This window comes from Chiloscyllium plagiosum, unplaced genomic scaffold, assembly GCF_037043375.1.
Source record: "Chiloscyllium plagiosum isolate Xiang-an unplaced genomic scaffold, Cpla_swu_hap1 HiC_scaffold_35, whole genome shotgun sequence".
Lineage (NCBI taxonomy): Eukaryota > Metazoa > Chordata > Chondrichthyes > Orectolobiformes > Hemiscylliidae > Chiloscyllium > Chiloscyllium plagiosum.
The window spans coordinates 69,001,489-69,011,820 of record NW_028270173.1 but is presented as its reverse complement, the minus strand read 5'-3'; the positions used below and the strand labels follow the sequence as shown (position 1 = coordinate 69,011,820).

Genomic DNA, 10,332 nt, shown 5'->3' with positions numbered 1-10,332 from the left:
TACTTAGAAAATTGTCCGAAAAGAAGAAATGAGTAACCAGAAAAACTTAGAAAAATGTTTGAAAAGAAGAAATCAGTCACTGGAAAAACTTAGAAAATTGTTTGAAAAGGAGAAATGAGTAACCAGAAAAACTTAGAAAAATGTCCAAAAAGAAGAAATCAGTAACCATAAAAACTTAGATAAATGTTTGATAATGAGAAATCACTAACCAGAAAAACTTAGTAAAATATCCAAAAAGAAGAAATCAGTAACCAGAAAAACTTAGAAAAAAAGACTTAGAAACATTTTCAGCAAAGTGTGAAAAATATTCTAAGTGTCAGCGGAGGAAAATTCCGAAGCATTGGGAAAGATTTAAAAACTCAAGCCGAACATGTGTTCCAAAGTGCCCGAGGAACTGGGTGAACTGAGCCCGACTCTTGGCCAGCTGTCATTTTGTGTCTCCAGCCCGAAAACTTGTCTGTCGCGGAAGTCCGGACCCGGAAAAATCCAAACGGTTTTGCGGGGATCGAGTTCCAGAGCGATGCAGTCAAATTTGAAATTCAAACCCATTCAGTGCCACTTGCATTTGTTCCACCGTGAGGTTGGTGGGGTACGCGGAGATTTCTGGGAACACGATTTTTAGAACAAAATGGCGGCGCGGGAACACTTTGAAAGGCATCTGAAAAACGGTTCCACGGGCACTTTAATGACAGGTATGAGTGCATGCCGGAGAGCTCTTGGAAATCTAATATTTGACACTTTGTCAATTTTTGGCAGACTTGCCAAACTCTTTCTGTCTGTTCGAAGAGTCGGTCAGAGACCTGTGCGGCGGTCTCTTGACACTATAGGAGGGGGGGGCAAACCCTACGTTGACTCTGGCCATCCCTCCACAGGCGCTTGTGTCGAAAATGAAGGTGAGAGATGCAAGTGGCCTGGTTCCCTTGGGTGTTGCCAGGAAGGATGCGGGATGACCCTTGCCTGGGCACTCCCTAAAGTTTGAGGGCAGGCCTCGCACGCCGCACGACCGGCTCTATTGTGAATAGGCTGGTCCTCCCCTGCCACCCGGCAAGTGCAATGGCTCTGCCGCCCTGCGGTGCTCGCCACCCAGGTTTGGGGAACACGATACTTCGAACAATCTGGTGGCTCGGGACCTGCAGGCGAAAGGGGTCCCGTGGTGTTTAGCACATCGACCTCGGGTCTTCGTGCAAGCCGAAGAGCTCACGGAAGTCTAAGTTTTTGACATGTGGTCAAATCTTTGACAGGCTTACCCAGCTCTTTCCATCCATTCTAAGAGTCAGCCAGAGGCCGTTGCGGAGGTCTCCTTGACACTTGAGGGGTGGTCCCACCCTCTGCAGGCACTTGTGTGGAAAATGAAGGCGAGAGACGCAAGTGGTCTAATTCCCCAGGTGTTGCCAGGAAGGATGTGGGCAGACCCTTGCCTGAGCACTCCCTAAAGCCTCTTACGATGAGAGCAGGCCTCGCGCGCTGCACGACCGGCTCTGGGAGTGGGTGGCCGCTATTGTGAATAGGCTGGTCCTCCCCTGCCACCTGGCAAGTGCGATGGCTCTGCCGCCCTACGGTGCTCGTCACCCAGTTTTCCAACCCGGACCTGCGAGCGTGGTGTGAGGGGCGACCTCGCTGCGGTCCATACCTCGATCAATCTGGCGCGGATCGTCCAGCGTGGGAGGTCCCTTGGCGGTGCGGCTTTCCTGTTAAGGGGCTGGTGCTCTAGGCCGAGTGGTTCTTCCCCGTTGCTCCCGGGCGCGACCACCATGAAAAGTCAGGATACCACGGCAGGGTCGGGAGAGTTGGCACCCCTCTGCCTGTCCCAGCCCCTGCCTCTCGGCGCTCCCTTGATGCTCTTGGCTGAGTGTCCTGGGGATCCGAAGCGTTTACTTTGAAAAAATTAGAGTGTTCAAAGCAGGCTGGTCGCCAGAATAGTCCAGCTAGGAATAATGGAATAGGACCCCAGTTCTATTCTTTTGGTTTTCGGAACTGGGGCCATGATTAAGAGGGACGGCCGGGGGCATTCGTATTGTGCCGCTAGAGCTGAAATTTTTGGACCGGCGCAAGATGAACAAAAGCGAAAGCATTTGCCAAGAATGTTTTCATTAATCAAGAACGAAAGTCGGAGGTTCGAAGATGATCAGATACCGTCGTAGTTCCGACCATAAACGATACCGGCTAGTGATCCGGCGGCATTATTCCCATGACCCGCCGAGCAGCTTCCAGGAAACCAAAGTCTTTAGGTTCCGGGGGGAGTATCTTGCAAAGCTGAAACTTAAAGGAATTGACGGAAGGTCACCACCAGGAGTGGAGCCTGCGGCTTAATTTGACTCAACATGGGAAACCTCACCCGGCCCAGACACGGAAAGGATTGACAGATTTTAGATTAGATTAGATTACATTACAGTGTGGAAACAGGCCCTTGGCCCAACAAGTCCACACCGACCCACAACCCACCCATACCCCTACATTTACCCCTTACCTAACACTACGGGCAATTTAGCATGGCCAATTCACCTGACTGCACATCTTTGGACTGTGGGAGGAAACCAGAGCACCCGGAGGAAACCCACGCAGGCACGGGGAGAATGTGCAAACTCCGCACAGTCAGTTGCCTGAGGCGGGAATTGAACCCAGGTCTCTGGCGCTGTGAGGCAGCAGTGCTAACCACTGTGCCACCTTGATGCCCATATCTGTGGGTGGTGGTGCATGGCCGTTCTTAGTTGGTGGAGCGATTTGTCTGATTAATTCCGATAACGAACGGGACTCCCACATGCTAAATAGTTACGCAACCCTGAGCGGTCCGCGTCCAACTTCTGAGAGGGACAAGTGGCGTACAGCCACACGAGATTGAGCAATAACAGGTCTGTGATGTCCTTAGATGTCCGGGGCTGCACGCGCGCTACACTGAATGGATCAGGGTGTGTCTACCCTACACCGCCAGGTGTGGGTAACCCATTGAACCCCATTCATGATGGGGATTGGGAATTGCAATTATTTCCCATTAACGAGGAATTCCCAGTAAGTGTGTGTCATTAGCTTGCGTTGATTAAGTCCCTGCACTTTGTACACACCGCCCATCGCTACTACCAATTGGATGGTTTAGTGAGATCCTCGGATCGGCCCCGCCGGTGTCGGACAAGGCCCTGGTGGAGCGCCGAGAAGACGATCAAATTTGACTATCTAGAGGAAGTAAAAGTCGTAACAAGCTTTCCGTAGGTTAACCTGCGGAAGGATCATTATTGGCAGAGGGTACGCCCATTTCGGGTTCACCTCATCTCACGGGGGTGGTTTCGGGCCAGCAGGAGAGCTCGTCAGGGTAGCAGGCCCTGCAGCCGTGGTCACCGCCAAACCCACCCCCAACTGTTGGGTGCCTACCTGCGCGGGCAGGAGGACACTTTCCGATTGCAAATCTCCGTTTGCCGAGTCCACCCCGAACACACGTGGGCGGGCGGGTTCGCATTGCCCTTCGTCACAAGGGCCGAAGCCCGTTCCAAACCGCGTCTAGGAGCTGCAGGCCGCCAACCGCTGCAGCCGCCCGTCTCGTGGTTCGTCCTTGGCCTTAAGTGGCCGGTGAGGCGTCCGATCCTGTCTCCCCTGCTGGTGCCGAGTGCCTGGCCGAGGGAGGAGGTTTTCGTTGTACGCTGTGGATCGCTGGCTTTTGGCTCTCCCGTTCAGTCCGCACGTTTCTGCTTGGTCCTGCCACCGGTCTCGGGAGGCACGGATGGGTTGGCAGGCATGGTGTGTGATCAGTCACCGTGCAGGCAATCTTATCACGCCACCGGCCAACCCCCGCATGGTCCTCCTCGCCATCAGGAGGACAGCAGAATATCGGGCTGCCGGGGGCCAAGTCGCCAGAAGGCCACCGCTGTGTCTTCCGTACCCTGTCACCGTCGGCGTGCCTTCCTCAACTCGTCCAACTCGGGCCGCTGGGTTCAGGAGCGGCGTCGCCCGCCGGCCCCATTGAAGGCCGATCGATGTGCGTGCCCGTGCCTGTGCGACCGTTCTCCACTTGTGTCTCAGCACTTCTCTCTCCCTCTCTCTGACCGTCGGCAGTCTCTGTCAGCTGGCAGCTCGTGTGTCCTAGGTGGCAAGTCGTCACCGCCGTGCCGGGGCCTCTGGCAAGGAAGGAATTGGGCTGACCCTTCTGCTCATGTAAGCTGCCAGCACTTCCGTGATTCGTCTCCCACCGTGGATGGGGGAGGGTCTCCGGTCACGTGAATTTGCGGCGAGCACGTCCCCGCGCGTCGGCGGCGGCGCTGGAGGCGGCAGGGGCGGCCACTCGTCGACACCATCGCTGGCAAGGATTGTGAGCGACGTGCGGGTGGCTGGCTCTCTGACTGTCGCGGCGTCGGCCGACACACCCCCCGCGGTGAGACGTTGCCGGCCCACTAAGAGCTGGGGGCGTGCACGCTGGCGGTGCGGCCTGGCCATCCTCTGACTCTGGGTACGACCTCAGATCAGACGCGACAACCCGCTGAATTTAAGCATAGTACTAAGCGGTGGAAAAGAAACTAACCAGGATTCCCTTAGTAACTGCGAGTGAAGAGGGAAGAGCCCAGCGCCGAATCCCCGCTCGCCTGACGGGCGAGGGAAATGTGGCGAAACGAAGCACTTTCTCTGACGGTGCCCAGACGCCTAAGTCCTCCTGATCGAGGCCTAGCCTGAGGACAGTGTGAAGTCAGTGGCGGTGCAAGGCTCGTCGAGATTGTGTCTTCTTGGAGTCGGGTTGCTTGTGAATGCAGCCCAAAGTGGGTGGTAAACTCCATCTAAGGCTAAATACTGGCACGAGACCGATAATCAACAAGTACCGTAAGGGAAAGTTGAAAAGAACTTTTGAGAGAGAGGGCGTGAAACCGTTAAGAGGTAAACGGGTGTGGTCCGCGCAGTCTCCCCGGAGGATTCAACTCGGCGGCTCCGGTCAGTCCCGTTGGGTTCTGGCGGATGTCCTCTGCTGGGACCGCTCACCGCGCGGGCACGGCTGTTGCCGGGCGCATTTCCTCCGCTGGTGGTGTGCCGCGACCGGCTTCAGGTCGGCTGGGAAGGCTGGTGACTTTGGAAGGTGGCTCGCCACTCCGTGCAGTGAGTGTTATAGCCCCCCAGCAAAATCCTTCGCCGTACCCCGGAAAGCGACCGCTGCCGCGCCCTCCCGCCGCGGCCCTCCCGCCCCCATCAGGTGTGCGTGGAACTGCATGTGGCGAGCGGGCTCGCCGTGCTCCCGGTGGGTCTGTCGACCGGGGTGTACTGTCCTCAGTGCGCCCCAACCGCATCCTGCCACCGAGTCGGGTTGAGCCACGCCGAGCTGGCACCAGAGGTCTGCGGCAATGTCGGTAACCCACCCGACCCGTCTTAAAACACGGACCAAGGAGTCTAATACGTCTAAATGGGTGTGGTCCGTTTATGGGCCATTTATGAAACTCCATGGCTAAATGAAGGTGAAGGTCGGTGAGGGTCGGCCGAGGTGGGATCCCGCCGCCCCGTGGGATCTCTATGTCTCACCCGCACCGTTGGGGAGGTAAGCATGAGCGTACGTGTTAGGACCCGAAAGATGGTGAACTATGCCTGGGCAGGACGAAGCCAGAGGAAACTCTGGTGGAGGTCCATAGCGGTCCTGACGTGCAAGTCGGTCGTCCGACCTTGGTATCGGGGCGAAAGACTAATCGAACCATCTAGTAGCTGGTTCCCTCCGAAGTTTCCCTCAGGATAGCTGGTGCTCGTTCCACACGCAGTTTTACCCGGCTTTGGGGCCGAAATGATCTCAACCTATTCTCAAACTTTAAATGGGTGAGAAGCCCGACTTGCTGGCTTGGAGCTGGGCGTGGAATGCGAGTGCCCAGTGGGCCACTTTTGGTAAGCAGAACTGGCGCTGCGGGATGAACCAAACGCTAGGTTAAGGCGCCCGATGCCGACGCTCATCAGACCCCACAAAAGGTGTTGGTTGATATAGATAGCAGGACGGTGGCCATGGAAGTCGGAATCCGCTGAGGAGTATGTAACAACTCACCTGCTGAATCAACTAGCCCTGAAAATGGATGGCGCTGGAGCGTCGGGTCCATACCCGGCCGTCGCTGGCAATGCAGAGCCCGCAGGGGCTAAGCCACGACGAGTAGGAGGGCCACTGTGGTGAGCACTGAAGCCTAGGGCATGAGCCCGGGTGGAGCCGCCGCAGGTGCAGATCTTGGTGGTAGTAGCAAATATTCAAACGAGAACTTTGAAGGCCGAAGTGGAGAAGGGTTCCATGTGAACAGCTGTTGAACATGGGTCAGTCGGTCCTAAGAGATAGGCGACTGCCGTTCTGAAGGGACGGGCGATGGCCTCCTTTGTCCTCAGCCGATCGAAAGGGAGTCGGGTTCAGATCCCCGAATCCGGAGTGGCGGAGATGGGCGCCTCACGGCGTTCAGTGCAGTAACACATACGATCCCGGAGAAGCCGGCGGGAGCCCCGGGGAGAGTTCTCTTTTCTTTGTGAAGGGCAGGGCACCCTGGAACGTGTTCGACCCGAGAGAGGGGCCCGTGCCTTGGAAAGCGTCGCGGTTCCGGCGGCGTCCGGTGAGCTCTTGCTGGCCCTTGAAAATCCGGGGGAGATTGTGTAAATCTCGCGCCGGGCCATATCCATATCCGCAGCAGGTCTCCAAGGTGAACAGCCTCTGGCATGTTAGAACAATGTAGGTAAGGGAAGTCGGCAAGTCAGATCCATAACTTCGGGATAAGGATTGGCTCTAAGGGCTGGGTCGATCGGGCTGGGGTGCGAAGCGGGGCTGGGTACGTGCTGCGGCTGGACGAGGCGCCGCCCCCTCACGGGGGCCAGTGCCAGGCCCTTCCTGTGGCTCGCCCCAGCTGTGGTGCCCATCGTCCTTCCATGGCAGGCGGGTGGCCTCGGTTGACGCCTAGCAGCTGACTTAGAACTGGTGCAGACCAGGGGAATCCGACTGTTTAAAACAAAGCATCGCCAAGGCCGCAGATCGGTGTTGACGCGATGTGACTTCTGCCCAGTGCTCTGAATGTCAAAGTGAAGACATTCAATGAAGTGCGGGTAAACGGTGGGAGCAACTCTTGGGGGGATGTGACTACAGTGTTTTTAAGGTTGTTGGTCTCTGACCAGTACCTTTGTGATCGTTTGCACGTATTTTTACCGATTACAAAGTAAGGTCGAACCTCCACGTGGTTCCCCCTGGTAACGGCCTGTATGAGGAAGCTCTTGACGGAAGGTGATTTTAAATGGTTTTGTGGTTGTTTTAGTCTGGTCTTATCAATGTTCTTACCATCGATTTTATCTTTGGTTTTAACTTGATTTTACCAGTGCTATACCCCACTGGCTGTTTTTATTGTTTTCTCCGTTGCTTGAGCATTACTCGGACCAGGCCAGCAAATACCACCTTCAGAAAAGATACGAGACGGCTGGTGAGCGTTCGGTCTGGTTGAAAACAAATTTGGCAGAGGCGATTATGGCCGATTCCAAAGTATTCGGTTGGGTGAGAGACTGGGAGAATAACTGCCCCGCACGGTTGCTATTGGCGGCTCCATGCGCTAAATGTGTGAGCCAAAACTGGACTGGGCAATCTGTCTCGACTCAGACTCAGACGGAAGGGACTTTCAGAATTATTCCGGCAAGGCTGTCCTCGGGCAGGCACGAGATAGCTGTTAACATTGTCCAGAATAATCAAGGCATAATTCGAAGGGAAGAGCTTGTAGAGAGGGCCCCTCTACAGCCAAGTCCAGTTAACAGCCGGACAATTTTTAATTCGAATTTTAAGGGGCCTTTTGTTTTTATTCGATGTGGAGACTTAGAGAGTAACGAGGAGAGGTATGAAGGAAGAATTATTCGCCCGGTAATTAAAGAAACAGATAAATTAGAATTAATAATTAAATATCCTTTCAATGTAATTATTGCAATAATATCTATAATACCACAGGGATGTTTAGGAAACACTTAAAATATGCAAAGGAATCAAATCAGTGAGGATTAGGTGCTGTAAGTGCGAATGGGAAGGGAACTATCAGGCAGTAGCGTGCCACTATCCTAAGTGTGTGAAGAGTGATAAGGCTAGTAGTAGTAATAGTACAAATAATAATGAAGAAGGTGGATTGGAAAAATCATACCAGTGTGAAGGATACCCGTTAAAACTTAAATCAGCCAGACAGTTGGGGCAACACGAAAGACATGCACACCCCATCTTGAGAAATGAGAAAAGAAAAGAAGGTAAGACAGAGAGTAATGGTAAGATAGACAATAGAGAGGGAAACAAGAGGGGAGTGTGGTCTAAGGAAGAAGTGGAAAAGTTGAAACAACTAGAATTAGAGTTTAGTGGCTGTTAAAACATCAATAAGATTATAGCAGAGAGAATCGGTTCCAAAACCGCGAAACAAATCTCCGATAAAAGGAGACTATTGAATAAAAAGAGTAAAATTATCGATAATGATAAGGGTATAGAGTCAGAAGTGATCCTTAATGTTAATGATAACAATGAAATGGAAGATAGCGACCTGGTGTTAGATAGGGTTGTGGAGGATGAAAGTTTGAATAAACAGAGGGACCAGGGGAACACTAATATTATGGAGTATCAAGGTTATAAGGGTAGGTCGATAACAGAATTGATACAAATTATCGAAGACGACCTGGGTAAGAATAAAGTTGTTAGCAAGGAACACGAGAATATCATGGATATGATAATGGATAAACTAGGAAAGAAAAAGGATGATGGTTCTGGTAAGAAGATAACTCATACTAAAAGAGTAAGTTTTAAGCTAAGGGATAGCGGGCAAAGAAAGAAGAAGGAAGATAACAAAGTCAAGAAAAGGTATAGTAAAAAGAAAGGAAGATTTAATGAAATGCAAGTTCTATACAAAATTAAGAGGCAGTATTTAGCAAGAACCCTAATGGGGGCGCCAGTTAAGAGTAAATGCCCCCTGAGCAAGGAAGAGTTGGAGAAGTATTTTAAACAGAGATTAACAAATGTGAATGGAAATAATAATTTAAGGGGTTTTGCTAAATATAAAAGTCAAGGTGAGGGATCCTTGGGTGGCATTCTGACTGGTCCTGTGACTATGGAAGACGTGGATCTAGCCGTAAAGGCGATGGACGTGAAAACCGCTGCAGGGCCGGATAGGGTAACGCTTAGGGAAATAGTCAAAATATTTAATAAGGATAACTCATTATTTCCTAGACTATTTACCATTTGGTTAAAAACTGGTAAAATTCCAGACCAGTTAAAAATAAGTAGAACGGTTCTGATCCCAAAGGTGAGCAAAGAAGAAGAGTTAAAAGACATAAATAATTGGAGGCCGATTACTATAGGGCCAATTATGCTCAGGATCTTGACAAAAATCATAGCGAATAGACTTAGTAAAGCGATAAATCTGAATAAAAGGCAGAAAGGATTTACGACCGGCATAGCAGGATGTGAGGAGAACATAAAAATCCTGGAAAATATCATGAAAGGTGCTAAAAAGAACAAGAGAAATTTAGCAGTAGTTTTTGTTGATTTGGCAAAAGGTTTTGATACCGTCGACCATAAACTTATTATAACAGCATTGAAAAGACTCCAGCTCCCGTTAATTTTTATTAAACTGATTACAAATTTATACGAGAATAATTTTACTCATGTGGAAGGTTTTAAATGTAAAACCGGAAACATTGAAATTTTAAGAGGAGTAAAGCAAGGTGACGCATTGTCACCGATCCTTTTTTATATTGTAATGGACCCATTAATTAGTACTATTGAGGAGAAGCAGAAGGGAATATTTTTAGGATTAGACGGAAACAGCTTCCACTGCGCAACATTAGCGTTCGCAGACGATATTGCTTTAATTAGTCAGTCTTATGAGGGTATTGTGTACAATTTAAAATTGGTCGAAAACTTTTGTAATAATACGAGAATGGAAGTGAACATAAAGAAAACTAAAGGATTTTATCTTACGTATAGAAATAAGTCATTTAACGATATAACAAATTGGAAGATGAATGATGGGATTATACAATTCATAGAACCGGGAAACATTGGATGTCTGGATAGGAAATTTAAAAGAGCACCTCTTAAACCAGTACAGAAAATAGAACTTTAAAAAACATATTTTATTCCTAGATTGTATTTTTATCTAATTTTGTCGGAAGCTTCTATAAATTATCTTAACAAATTAGACAATATTATTAAAAGCACGGAGAAAGAGATTTTACACCTTCCGCAATCCATCACGGATGGAGTGCTTTATGCTAAAGCCCGTGTTGGAGGCTTGGCGTTAAATAGACTGTCAACGTTTATTCCAATTTCGATTGTGCGGAAATCTGATGACGAAATATTGCACGCATCGTTTCGGTTTGAGGGTGCGAGTGTGGCAGAGAAAATGCATA

The 10,332-nt window shown here is 50.6% G+C and overlaps 2 pseudogenes; both read left to right on the top strand.

The window, feature by feature from the left end:
• The first annotated feature begins 1,627 nt into the window (after positions 1–1,627).
• LOC148141101 (18S ribosomal RNA) lies at positions 1,628–3,220 on the top strand (annotated as a pseudogene).
• Positions 3,221–4,435: 1,215 nt separating this feature from the next.
• The window catches only part of LOC148141100 (28S ribosomal RNA), an 8,329-nt pseudogene continuing 2,432 nt past the window's right edge, over positions 4,436–10,332 (top strand).